We start from the raw sequence: 13,070 nt of genomic DNA, 5'->3' as shown, positions 1-13,070 counted from the left end.
ACAACTGCTTACAAAACTGTTAGTGGTTTGTCAAAGTTAAACATCAATGGAAAAAATATGCTGAAGAGACACAAGAAAAGAAGGAATTGTTTCAGGCATGGTCTTGTTTCAGAGGGATAAGGACAGGGGGTCTTACTAGGTGAATTACTTCATCTTCCTTTGGGAGATGGAGAGTCTTTGTTATAGATTACCTTGGTACTGATGAGAAAATTACAGATGGATTGGGTTAAAATTTCACTCCTGGCAAGTTGAAACTGCAATTAAGTCTTGGTTTGCTGCCCTAGGGGCAAGTGACTCCATCTTGGGCCTGGCCTTCTGGTTAACACCAGTTTCCTTTGAGATTACTAATCAAAACCAAAACTAATAGTGTTTTCATAGTGCCCAATTTACATTAAAGCATCTTATTAGATCCTTACAACACCTTGTAAATTTTATATCATTCCCATTTTCTAGGTGAAGAAAGCAAGACTTAAAATGTATAAACTGTAAAATGGTAAATCTAGACTTCAAAAGCTAACTAGCTCAGCTATACAGTTCATTAACCACTACAGAAAAAGTGTTTAAAACATGGAGAATGCAGCTGCTCTGACACTAGTAATTCTAAATGTCAGGATGCAGAGCAGACAAATATGTTTTTGGCCATTGCCATGTAAATCTCCTTATATTGTCGTCCTCTTTATTGAGGGTACTTCTTTTATGACCATCTATGCACTGCTCCCTCCCATAACTCAAGCATTCATTGTGGACTACTAAAAACAAAACAAAAAACAGAAGTTAACCTCTTATTATAATTTATAATAACTTACAAATTATAAATTATAATTTTGGAAAACCCAAAAAGGATAAAAATCAAGCCATTTATTTTAAAGATTAAAAATGGTACCTAATGATAAGGGAAACAAAGGCAGAAGAAAAATTATTAAATTTCCTTACTACCTAGAGCCCACTGATAAGTCTTTGAAACAGGCAGAGTGACATTCCTCTCGGGTCTCATCTACCTCAATATTAATACTTTGCTAAGGGCAAAAAGCAATCCTAGCCTGACTGCCTCCCCCTAGCCCCCAAGGATCCTGTAAGTCTACTTTAATGTATAAAAATTCCTTTGGAGACTTCCTTTATCTCTAAACACCCCAAGAAACATATTGACAATCACATCTCAAAGATATGGCCCAAGGACATACATCTGAAGGGTCTCATGACTAAGGATTTATTAGATGGTAATAAATGAACTTTCCCAACAATAGCTAGGCTGCTCAAGGTCCTGGAAACCTTGCTTTCAAAATTCCTTAGAGACTTAAGCTATCCTTAACCACCTCCCAATTTGAACGTATATAATGGGCCATTTCTCATGACCCTGGTGCAGGACTTTCTGCCCATGGGTCCTGTCCCCATGCTTTAATAAAACCACCTATTTCTACCAAAGACATCTCAAGAATTCTTTCTTGGCCATAGGCTTCAGACCTTAACATCATCTTTCCTACATCACCTAAGACACTAGCAACCTGGCTGGAGATAGAATTTCTTCTTTTTCCACTACTACTACTACTTCTTCTTCTTCTTCTTCTTCTTCTTCTTCTTCTTCTTCTTCTTCTTCTTCTTCTTCTTCTTCTTCCTTTCTCCTTCTTTACTAGAAATGCCTTTGTGATCTCACAGACACCAAAAGGTTGTCTAAAATGTTCAGCAGCCTATATTTTAGAACACAGCCTTTAAAATCCCACAATTTGTATGTAGAAATGAAATTTAAATGGTTATCAATAGATCTGAAATCATAAGAAGATTTTTCTAAAGATTACAAGTTGAAATGAAAAACTAGATACTCCTAGTATACGGACCTTGACAGAATATTCAAAGGCAGAAACAATGAGGGTTCTGACCGGAAGATTACCTACAATGAATTTATAAATTTACATGCTAGAATGATAGGTAAAACTCACAATTCTCTGATTTATCTATGAACAACTCAGAAAAAATATTAAATAGACCTAGTTAATATAGCAGATATAAATGATGTAAAAGTTGGGGTTCAGGAGCAAACAGTCAAGAAAGAATTCTTGAGATGTCTTTGGTGCAGAAAGAGTGGTGTTATTAAAGCACAGGAATGGAACCCATGGCCAGAAAGAGCTGCACTGTGGTTGTGAAGAGTGGCTGATTATGCACTTTCAAGTTGGGAGGGGGTTAGGCATAGTATAAGTCTCTAAGGAATTTGGAAGCAAAGTTTCCTAGAGGTCAGGCTAATTTCAAGCTAAAGTTTTCTTTTTCCCTCTAGGAAAGTATTAACTTAAGGCAGTTGGGTTCTTGGAGGAAGATCACCCTGCCTGTCCCAAGTACTTGTCAATGGGCTGGCTGTAAGTTATTAAAAAGTTTAACTTTTTCTATATTTCTTTTGCCCTTGTTTTCCACATCATAAGGAAATCTGAGCTGGCTTCTCTATGTTTATAAGATGGCTATAAGTTTTATTTGGTGTAATTACAGAGTAATGACCTTCAATTTCTTCAAAAGCAATCTCTTATTCTTGCAATTTCATTTCAAAGATCACTCTTGTGTAATATATTATTTGAAGTCAGAGTGTTTAAAAGATAAAGAAAATGAAATAACATATTCAAGATAGAACCAAAGGATTCTACCATAGCTTTACTCCAAGGCCAGTTACACTTTAATTACCCTTATGATTTTTATTAACATCCAAAAGATTTATGAGGCAACTCAGTATCTTTACACTCCTGAAGATAGTGATATTGATAAAAAACCATTCAGTTAATTGTGGGTGAAACTCTGAGTGAAAAGAACGGAGTTCAAATATTTCCTTCTTTTCCATTGTGGTGGGTGAGGTAAGAGGGTCCTTGAGCAATACACTCCCTTCCACCTCACTCTGCCTTTAAGGCTCAGCCTGAGCTACTAGATAAGGAATAGGAGACATGGAGATGTCAGCCTAGGCCTGTGGATCTTAGTCCTTGGTGCACAGTATAATCACTTGAGAATATCTTTTAAATTACTGATTCATAACCCTACCTTCTCTTCTTCTCCCCCACTTCCAAGAAATTTCTACTTGATTAGTGTGAGGTGGGACCTTGATAATGGTATTTTTTTAAAAAGTTGTTCAGGTAAACCTAGCAGGAAGTTGGACTTGAGCCCTGCTGATCAAGAAGTAGGGTTAATATTTCAAACCAGTTGAGTAGCCAAATGAACTTTGATACCAGTCTTTATTGTGCTGTGCCACTTAAAATATATATTTCTACGCAAGGACAACAAGAATTGGTATATGGCTTATTGGCTGACTAAAAATTTTTAATTTTTTGTATTTTTACTAAGCAGACTTTGGGATTAATCTTGTACTTTTGATAGTCATAATATAAAAGAAGTCTTTGGTTCTTTTCCCAACCACATTGCCTCTGCCTGCTTTTTCATTCACCCATAGCAGTTAAGAGATGCTATGAATTATACTAATTCAAGAATAATAGGATATAATAGGGACTTCCTCTATTAGGATTATTCATGGTCTTTCCATATGACTGGGGAAGAGGGAGAAAATAAAGCTTCTTTCCATAGAGCTGGACAGCTGAGAAAGTCTGAAGAAGATAAGACTCCAGTTGTCGCTGCCTAAGAAAGACTGAGGGAAGTAGCATAGATAAGCTCTGTTTTAGACTTTGGGTGAATGTTCTTGGAAAATAACACTGGTGAGGATTTTCCTTTCAGGCAAATTTTCTCTCCCCATCAATAGTTTAAGTAGAGACCTTGAGGGAAAAGAGAGAAAGTTTCCTTTCTCTTTTAGGTATTTTCAAGAGACTTAAAACATTTTCCATACTTCTGATTGCCACTTTACATGGGGTAAAGCACATGATTGTGCTGTCCAAAATTATCCTGCACCTAAGCCCAAGGCATCTGTAAGCAGGATAAATGATACTTGGCAGAAATATTTAATAGTCCTATAAGAACTTGGTATCCCCAGTTTCTTCTTCTCAATTCCCTCCCATTATTGACTTATGCTCTCGGCCATTGGGTAGAACAAGTAAAATTGGCATTTGTGGGGGCAAAATTTCACATGGAAATTACTAGTTCTCTATAATAGAGTAAATGTCTATGATGTATCAATTAAACTTCAAGCTAGGTTAATGACACAATGAGCAGTATTTTGGAAACAGCAGCCAGATTCTTGTATCAGAGGAGAGGGGAACTAATTTTGAGGGTCAAGCCAGGTTATTCTGCATCTTCAAATATGTAATGTAATCAGCCCAAAAGAAAGTGAAATATTAAATGAAAAGCTGTTATATTTAAATAAAAACTGCTGAATGAATTCTGGAGACCAGAATGTATTTCTGGGACCATGGTGGTAAATGAGTAACTAATCCGCAGAGATTACAACAGCGACCCAGTGAATTATACTACTGTATAACAAATTACCCCAAAACTTAGTAGCTTAGGACAACAAATTGCAGAGTATTTCTCAGGTCAGAAAGTGGGGAGTAGTTTATCTGGGTAGTTTGACTTGTGGTTGTCATAAGATTGCAGTTAAGCTTTTGGCTAAAGCTGTAGTGATCTGAAGGATTGACAGGGGCTGGTGAATCTACTTGCAAGAGAGTTCATTCACATGACTGTTGACTGCAGGCTTCAGTTCCTCATCATATGTACATTTCCATGGAACCACCTATTATATTCAAGACATGCAGCTGAGCAAGCAATGAAAGAAAGGGTTCAGAGCTATAATGTCTTCCATAGCCTGTTCTTGGAAGTGATATACCATCACTTCTGCTGTTTCAGTTGATCATAGTGATGTCCAGACCAACTCTGATAAAATGTGGGAGAGGACTGTACAAGAGTGTTATTACTGTGGGTTGAGAGACATGGGGAGCCATTGTGGAGGCTGGTTATCATATCTTCCTAGAAAGCAAAAACATTTTCATTATTTTGCTGGCCCAGTACTGACAGTGGTTTTGCACTTTTTAAAAATCAACCTTATTCTCATTCTCCCTGTTTCTAATTCTGTTTCTCACATTGCAACAGAAGGATCATCATATATTCCAGAGAAAATTCTATCTTACTGCTACAGGAATATAGGAGTGAAATAGGATTTCCTTATTTTGAAACATGATATTCCTAGGGGAGAATTTTGGGGTTTCTCTTCCATATTTGTGAAGCAGAATTTTCAAAAATATGAGACTGATGAAATTGTGGATATGAGAAGGCATGGCTGCAATCAAAGGGTGAAAAGTAATTTTTTTCTCTCTTCCAACCCATATATTAATGTTATAAAGTGAACTAGGATGTATCTTCCTTACAATTCAGTAGTCTTAAAAGTCTAGTAGGATGGTCTGGGGATTCTGCCCTCATACTAAAAGTATTGAAGTACCTCCTTTTTTTATGATTGAGGTATAATTTACAGACATATATCTTTATAAGTCCGGATCTCAAGTATAAACTTTGATAAATGTTGACAAGTGTAAATATCCAAATAACCCATACCTCAATCAAGATTTAGAATATTAGTTTCCCCAGGCAACTGTGGTCTAATTTCCATCATGAAGGTTTTTTGTTTTGCCTTTTCATGAATTTCTTATAATGGTAATAATACACTATTCTATTTCATTTCTCTCACTACATATAATGTTGTTGAGACCATGTATATGGTATAAGCTATTGTATATATCCATAGTTTATTCCTTTTATATTTTTGAGTTGAATTCCATTATATGAATATGCCACAATTTTTCCACCCATTTTCTTGCTGATGGTTATTTGGGATGTTTTTAGGTTTTGGCTATTATGAATAAAGTTGCTAAAGATTTGCATTTAAAATCTATTGTGGACACATTTCGTTTCTTTTATAATTTTATTTTCATTATTAAAAAATTGTCATTTATTGTCAAAAAATTTTTGCACCATCTATGGTTACAAAGTTGTTATTACTTGTGCATTATTGTTTTTGATTTTGTTTTTGTTTTATTCTGTTAATACAGTGAACTAAACTGTATTTGTTCATTATGTATTATGGTTTTGGTTTATTATTAGCTTTGACATATTACTGTTTTGATTAGATTTTTTTCATCTGTGCAACCCATTCTGTGCGTTGTGTTTTCTTTCCCTTGATAGTGTCCTTATGTACAAAAATTAAAATAGTCTATGTATACTTCTTTTGTTGCCTGTGCTGTTGATGTCATGTTGAAGAAATCATTGCCAAATCCAAAGTCATGAAGACTTTATCTACTTCTCTTTCAATAGTTTTATAGTTTTAGTTCTTTCAATAGTTTTATAGTTTTAGTTCTTAAATTTAGGTTTTTGGTATATTTTGAATTAATTTTTATATGTGTAAGGTAGAGGTCCGACTTCATTCTTTTGCATATGGATGTCAATTTTCACAACACCATGTGACTATTCTTTTCACATTGAGTGGTCTTGGCAACCTTGTTGGAAATTATTTTACCATATATGTGACAGCTTACTTCTGGAGTCTCTGTTCTGTCTCATTACTCTATATGCCAATACTCTGTTTTAATTACGGTGGCTTTGTGATTTGATTTTAGATTATGAAGAGTGAGTCCACCATCTCTGTGGGATTTTTTATATTAAAAAATTGTATTTACTTAGAAGCATTCAGAATGTCAACAAAGCAGTTGTAACTTTTTTTTTTCAATTACAGATTAGGATTCAATGAACAGAACAACAATTATTTCATATAAGTTGTTCCAGAGACAACTGAAAATGGAAACTACCACCCTTATATAATTAATTTGTGCTGTTCACCAATAAAAACCTGCTCTAAATTTCCATGCCAATTTCCAACCCCCATACTGTACCAAACAAAGTTAGTGGGTACTTAAATAATCACCGTGACAAGGCTATCTAAAGATGCTTTCGGTATTGTATTAACTATACCAAAAAAGACCATACAGGTTAAAAGCATATCTTAGAGAGCCTTATATTTCAATTTTTTCCCTTTAAAAGGAAAAAGTATTGTACAGGCCTTTAAGTGCTTTATAGACCAAAAACAAAACAAAACAAAAACTGAGCTAGAACTTATTCATCATTATCATCTTCTTCATATGCATCTTCTTCATCTTCCTCCTCCTCCTCTTCCTTGTCTTCCTCTTCTTCCTTTTTTTTTTTTTTTGCTTATACAGCCTTGATGACTCCCCTTTTTTTGCTGCATCAGACTTCCTTTAGCTTGCTCTGCAGCAATATCTTTTCTGTACTTCTCCCTTCAGCTTAGCATCCTCCTTTCAAAAGCTGCTCGTCATCTGCAGCAGTGTTATTCCACGTCTCTCCCAGTTTCTTTGCAACATCACCAAGGAATAGGTTGGGATGTTCTCTTTTGATTTTTGGGTGATACTCAGAACTAAACAAGAAAAAGGCTGAAGGAGTCTTCTTGGGTGCATTTGGGATCCTCAAACTTCTTTTTTGCTTCTCCTTTAGGGGAGATATACGTTTTAATTTTTCTTTCATAATGGGCCTTGCTTGCCTTTGCCATGTCTTCAAATTTTCTGTTCTCTTTAGCAGACATGATCCTCCACCTCACTAAGCACTTCTTATAAAACTCTGAGAATTTGTCTGACTGAAGCATCTAGTTGCTTCTTCTTGTGGTCTTATTAGCAAGTTTTCATAAAGAATGCATATGATGATATTTTCCTCTTGGATTCTTCTTAGGATATCCTCTACTCATGTGCAATTATTTTCTCAGTGAGGTACAGAACTGTTTGGTGCCATCTGGCTCTCACTTGCCCTGGAACTGTCTCTCCTTCTGTGAGAGCAGGAGCCAGACATAGTCTCTTTGTTGTTCTTTTTCAAGATTGTTTTTGTTACTTGGTATTTCTTGAAATCACATAAGCATTAGAATGGCAAATGATTTTTTTTTTCATACTTTAAAAATACTATTCCTCTCACATCTGGGTTACACTATTTTAACTGAGAAGTCTGCTGTCATTTTTATGTTTGTTCCACTTTATATAATGTTGCTTTCATCTCTGGCTGCTTTTAAGATTTTTTTTTTGTCACTTGTTTTGAGAAATTTGATTATGATGTGCTTTGATTTAGTTTTCTTTGTTTTTAGTATTAGTAGATAAAAATCTTTGGATTTATTTTGCAACAAATCTGAGAAAAATTTGGGTCATTATTTCTTCAAATCAGATATTTTGGCCCATTTGAGTTGTCTCACAGTTCATTGATACATTCTATTTTTCCTCCAATTTCTTATTTTTCAGGGTCTCATTGTAGATAAAACTCTGTCTTCAAAGTCACTAATCATTTCTTTTGCAACCGCTAACCTTCAGCTAATCCTACCTAGTGTATTCTTCATGTTGAACATTTTAGTTTTCCTATTTAGAATTTTAATTTGAGCCTTTTACATGTATATTCCATATTTCTACTTAACATGGTCAATCTTTTCTCTTGCTTCTCGAGCATATGAAATATAGTTAAACTAATTTTTAATGTCTTTATCTACTAATTCTATCATCTATGTCACTTCTGGTTACTTGTCTTTTGGTTGAATTTTCTCCTATTTGTGGAGTTATATTTTCTTGTTTCTTTGAATGGCTGGTAACTTTCAATTGCATGCCAAACATTGTGAATTTACCTTTTTAGGTGGTAGATATTTTTTCACTCCATAGTTTCAAGATTTGTTCTAAAACACAGTTTCTTCATATGATTTGATCCTTTTGGGTATGTTTTTAGGATTGTTAGAATCTAAAACTCTGTTTAATGTACAGCTAAATTCTCCCCCCTACTAAAGTAAAACTGTTCTCAGTACTCTACCTGATGTCTAATGAGTTGTGAGCTTTTCCACTTTGACTGTTGGAGACTAGAACTATTCTGGACCCTGTGTGGATAATAATGATTGTTCCCTTTAATCTTCTCGTGTGGTTCATTCTCCAACATGGGATAGTTTTTTATATATATGTATATGTATACACTGTTCAATGCTCAGGTGAGGACTAAGGGGAAACCTCTGCAGATTTCCAGGATGTTCTTTCCTTCTGCGTGTGCAGTTATTTCTTCTCTGGAACTTTGCAAACCTTAGCCACTTTTGGTTCCTCTGGATTCCAAGATAGATTCACAAATCGGAAAGTAAGGTAGGTACTTCTGGGGTTCCTGGAAACTTTATCTAGGCAGTTAGCTGAGACAATTATAGGGCTTACATCATTTGTTTTCTATCTCTGTTATCATTGTCCTTTAATGTCTGATGCCCAATGTCTCAAAAACTATTGTTTCATTTATTTTATTCAATTTTTGTTGTTTTTTCACGCCCTTATAATTCTCTCTTGGTCCAAAGCAGATGTCTTATGTTTAGATTTCATTTGAGATTTCACTGAATCTACAGATCAATTGTGTGATAATTTAAATTTCTTTTAACAGTAGATATTTTAACCATAAACATAGAATATTGAGGTTTTGAGCCTTTTTCTTAGTATTTATTCAGATGCAAGTGAAATAATTGTTCATTTAGCCGCTGCCAAAAATGTCATAGTTAAGTTATTGGCATTAATGATTTTACCAAGATTATTAGCTGTAAGAATACTATTTGTAAGTATTTTATGATTTTGATGATAACATGAATTGTATATCTTTTTCAAATTGTGTTTTCTGTATATTTTGTTTCTAAAGAAATATTATTCTTATATCTAATAACCTTGGTAAGTTCATGAATCCCAACAATTTAACTGTGGAATTTTTTTGCAGTGGCTAAATATACAATTATTTCACTTGCACATGAGTTTTATTCCCTTTATTCTAATATTTACTGAAACTCCCCAACTCTAAAATATGTCTTTTTATCAGAATTTATGATTGGAATACTAAGATATGCTACATTCCCATTTTCTAAGAGTTGGGAGATGGAATCAGACATGGAGTGAATCAGACATGGAATCATACATAAGTCCTGCTAATTGTTTAGACCCAGATATCTTAGTCATGTGACTGACTTTTCTTGTTAGATCATGGTTAAACCATGTGGGCTTGAGACCAAGATCCTGGAAGTTGAAGAGAAGGAAAAGTGTGTGCAGGTAGAGAGTATGGATTAAAAACAATCAACAAGAAAAGCAAGTACCCAAAGCAAAGGGTTTAAGTTTATGATCTACCATGCTAGGTCAATACTCTCATCTAATATGCTCTCATCAATACTCTCACCTAATATACTGTCATCTAAGAAATTCTTATGTAAATAACTGCCACTTAGGAGCCCTCTGATTAAACAATAAACAACTATGCAACTAGATAGAGGTTTCTGTTCTGACAACCCCTCTCATTCTTTCTTTTCACCTTGTTTCCCCTCTCTGGTTTCCAGACATTGTCTCAGATGCATTCTTAATTCTTTTAGCTCTAGTCTGCATGATATCTCATTCCTACATTTATGTTCTCCTTAATGCCTAGGTATTGATATTCCTCTGCAATTATCCCTTACCCCCAGGGGAAAAAAACAAACAAAAACTGCTCCAGATTCAACCACATTTCACCACTTTAGCAATTCACAAACTAGACAGAGATACCATCAGTTATTGCCTGGATCACTTTAACAATAGTCCCCTTGTTTTCTTTCTCATCCTACTGACTAATCTTACTACAACAGCAATAATAACTGTTGAATATTTTCCTGGAGACGTAAGTCAAAATGTGTCCTTTTCTACTCAATGATCCATAGCATCTCCCTATTTCACTCAACTTAAAAGAAAAGTTATATTAATGACTTATTAGATGTCATATGAATTTGTTAATTTTCTGAACTTGTCTCCAATTACTGTACTTCTGGCTCTTTCACACCATTCATATCAGCTTCTTTCCATTCCTTAATAATACTGGGCATGTTCCTGTCTTACAGGATTTGTTGTAGTTTTTTCCTCTGACTGGAAACTTCTTCATCCAGAAATCCACTTAGACAACTCCCTTATCTCCTCCAGATCTTACTCAAGTATTATCTTCTCACAGAGTCCTGTCCAGGCTGACCTGCTCAAATTGAACCCCTCCCTGTTCTGCAGCTGTCAGTAGTCTCCATCTACTGCAATGTTTTCTTTTCCTTTAGCAGTTACCACTTTCTAATGAGCTGTATTCCTGAGTGGTATGTTAATTTCATTAATGGTCCCAATTCTTCATCTTTTCCCACATTCATCCTAGAAAAACTTCCTCTCAAAATGATAAAACTAAAGAGATGGAGAATAGTTTAGCTATTGCCAGGAGTTAGGAACTGGGGAAAGAATGGGTATGGCCATATACTATGGTGACAAAGGGATAATATGAGGGAAATCTTTGTAGTGATTCAACAGCCCTGTGTTGTGTTTGAGCTGGTGGCTAAATGAATTCATACATGTGACAAAATTGCATGGAACTACACACACACAAAAGCAAGTGCATGTGAAACTGGTGATACCTGAATAGGAGGTGTGAGTTGTATCCATGGTAATTCCCTGGTTTTTACATTGTATTATAATATATTCAAACACCGATGGTGGGAATAAAAAATGGTGCAACCAGATGGAATTCAATTTGTCAGTGTCTTATAAATTTAAACTTATTTTTCTGGTGTGAGGTGATGATTTCACTCATGATATTTAATCAAGCAAAATGTAAACAAGTATACACAAAAGAGTTATATAATAATGTTTAAGTGGAATTATTCATAAAGGCCAAACACTAGAAATAACAAAAAACAGCTATCAGTAGGTAAATGGATAAACATTTGTCATATAGTCACATAATGAAATAATAGCAATACAAGAAAGAAATTTCTGATAGACTCAACATTAAAAAGTTATAGTGAATGAAATAAAAACAGTATTTGCTTCAAGGTAAAGGAATCCACTGGAAAGGAGCATAAACAAGCTTTCTGGGGGTGCCTGGGTGGCTCAGTTGTTAAGCTTCTGCCTTTAGCTCATGTCATGGTCCCAGGGTCCTGGGATTGAGCCCCACATCAGGCTTCTGTTCAGCGGGAAACTTGCTTCTCCCTCTCCCACTCCCCCTGCTTGTGTTCCCTCTCTCACTGTGCCTCTCTCTGTCAAATAAATAAATGAAATCTTAAGGAAAAAAAAAAAAAAGAAGAAGCTTTCTGGGATGCTCAAAATTCTATTCCTTTTTTGGGTTGGTCGAAACAAGGTATATATATTTGTCAAAACTCAGAAACATAAGAATTTTTTTTAGATATAAACTTAATCAATAAAATCACAATATCTAACTTGATATATGTTTTACTGAAATCTTCCTACATCTTCAACTAAGTAACATCTGTCCAACTTATAAGTACAGAGTAAATTTTAATAAAACCCATCACAATGATGCTGGTTTTATAAAGTTTACATTCTTTCAACTATAGTCATATACATTGAAATTTTATTATCTGACACATACAAGTAGTGTTCATTCTTCATGAATTGAATTCTTAATATTTATTGTTTCTATTTATTTTTCAAAATACCTTCACCTTAAAGAATAATTTGTTCCATTTACTTAATAAAGTTACAACTGCTTTACTTTGGTATATACTATGATCATTTATAACTCTTCATATAACCCTTTTCTTGTGCTCGCTTCGGCAGCACACATACTAAAATTGGAACGATACAGAGAAGATTGGCGTGGCCCCTGCGCAAGGATGACACGCATATAACCCTTTTTTTTAAATGATCTAACCATGTGTATTCCTTTATTTTATAACTTTCTGCTTCTTCAGCCTTATGATTGCAATTATTAATATCATACAGTGTAATACTCCAGGAACTTAATTTTTTAATCCAATATAGATATATTTTTTTGAATGCTTAGACTGTTTACTTTTAATTTACTACTATTCTTTGCATGAACATAGCTTCTTTTCAAGTTAAGTTCCTTTAATAAAGGAAAAAATTCCAAAAACTTAATACATGATTTGTGCTGATTATTTCATCTAATCATATGTGAAAATGGAACAGTTGATGTTCTTTTTTTTTTTTAATTTTTTTAAAATTTTTTTTAAAAATTTTTTTTATAAACATATAATATATTTTTTTCCCCAGGGGTACAGGTCTGTGAATCGCCAGGTTTACACACTTCACCGCACTCACCATAGCACATCCCTCCCCAATGTCCATAATAACCCCACCCCCCCTCTCCCAACC

At 34.6% G+C, this 13,070-nt stretch overlaps 2 pseudogenes; one reads left to right on the top strand and one right to left on the bottom strand.

Annotated features, from left to right (window-relative positions):
• Positions 1-1,552: 1,552 nt before the first annotated feature.
• On the bottom strand, positions 1,553-8,284 carry LOC116862140 (annotated as a pseudogene).
• Positions 8,285-12,496: 4,212 nt separating this feature from the next.
• On the top strand, positions 12,497-12,594 carry LOC116862146 (annotated as a pseudogene).
• Positions 12,595-13,070: the final 476 nt, after the last annotated feature.

The sequence above is a fragment of the Lontra canadensis genome, unplaced genomic scaffold (genome assembly GCF_010015895.1).
Source record: "Lontra canadensis isolate GAN:19392208 unplaced genomic scaffold, GSC_riverotter_1.0 scaffold222, whole genome shotgun sequence".
NCBI lineage: Eukaryota > Metazoa > Chordata > Mammalia > Carnivora > Mustelidae > Lontra > Lontra canadensis.
Note: the sequence above shows the minus strand (reverse complement) of the source record. Positions and strands in the feature narration are given on the sequence as shown.